A 1,747-nucleotide genomic window follows, 5' to 3' on the forward strand; every position below is an offset into this window, starting at 1 on the left:
GAGCTTCTTCTGGGTCTCTCATGCGGGTGCAGGGGCCCAAGGACTTGGGCCATCCTCTACTGCCTTCCCAGGCTATAGCAGGGAGCTGGATCGGAAGTGGAGCGGCTGGGACTCAATCCGGTGCCCATTTGGGATGCCGGCACTGCAGGCAGATGCTTAACCTACTACACCACAGTGCCGGCCTGTTCACGAATTTTTTGAGGTGCCCACATGTTGGCCTGGATCGCCTCCAGATTCCTTGACTTTAGGAAGGCGGTATTCAGCAGCCACCTCAGTGCCGGAGCTGGAGTACCACATAATGCAGGCTCACGAGGCTTGGCGAACCTTTATTCAGGGCTCCCCATGAGGAAGTGGGGTGACTCGAGCCGCAGCCCTGGCCCAGTGTGCCCCTCGCAGTGTCCGAACGTGGTTTTTCTGAGAACGCCCTCTCTCTGCTAACTGCAGGGACAGGCGCCTTCTCCAAGACTCGCGGTGCGTCACGCTCATTTTCTCCAGCTCCTTTTCTGTCCTCCCAGGCTCCGCAGTTGTGTCCCAGTTCTGCCACTTCTCACCTGTGTGACCAGGAACAAGTTACTTAACTTCTCTGTGCCTCGGCTTCCTCATAAGGTGAATGAAGAGTGACAACACCTACCAGAGAGGGCGGTGGTGAGAATTAATGAGTGCCTGCAAGGGCAACTCTGGGACCCCTGCCTGGTGCAGTAAGGGCTCAGAGGGTGTTAACTCTGGCTGTCACCACCATTCTGGCCTTCCGCTTCTTGAGACTTGAATGTCAAGGCAGAAACGCGTTGTTTAGCAAGGCTCAGACTTTGACGGCTTCCCTGGTTTCCCTGGCACAGGCACCCCTAGGAGCGAGTTCTCTTCTGGAATGTTCTAGCAACACAGAGGTTCCTGAAGCAGGCAGGAAAGGCCACAGTGCCCGGCCTGTGTTCTCACACCAGAGCTCCCACAGCCCCCCACCTCCTGAGCTGGGAAGGAAGCGAGGTCCTCCCAGTCTCCTAAGATGTCCCCAAGGACGGCGCACACACACAGGCCTGTCAGTCCTTCATCTTTGCTTATTTCAAACCTCAAGCCCCTGGTGCGGGAGGATGGCAATCCTAAAATGGTCCAGAAAAAAAAAGAAAGGTGTGTGTGTGTGTGTGTGTTGGGGGGAAGCAAATGATACAGCGAACAGAGTAAAATGCTAGTAAAGGATACACAGGATACACAGGTATTCTTTTGTTCTATCTTTGTGTTTGTGATTTGTTATAAATTTGCAATGGTTTCCAAATAAAGAGCTTTAAAATAATCAGGAATGACGTTGCTCTCTGGGAATAGACAGCTGTGTGGAAACAGATCAGAGTGGCTGCTGAGGGCATAACTGTGAGTGTGTGTGTGTGACGTGTGCTGGCATGGGAGTCCACACACATCCCACGGGGGTGTCCCTCTCGGCTGTCATTTGCCGCCTGACGCTGTGACCCACCCAGCAGGGGCCACGCACCTGCCCCAGCCACACCAAGCAGCACGCTTAGTTGCTCTGAGGGTAGCTCTGGGCGCTGCTGAGGTAGACAGCGGGCCCCAGCGTGAGTGTCCACGCCCAGTGACAGAGCACGCGGGTCACTCCGGGGCTGCCACCCACAGACCTCTCCTTTCCCCACAGCAGCTTTCTCCACTGGTCTCAGGGCCCCTCTTCCTCCAGGCTCTCTACCAACGTCAGAGAGGGAGGGAAATGGGAGCACGATCCATGGTTTTTGACGGCCAGCGTTGTGTG

This window comes from Lepus europaeus, chromosome 7 (assembly GCF_033115175.1).
Source record: "Lepus europaeus isolate LE1 chromosome 7, mLepTim1.pri, whole genome shotgun sequence".
Lineage (NCBI taxonomy): Eukaryota > Metazoa > Chordata > Mammalia > Lagomorpha > Leporidae > Lepus > Lepus europaeus.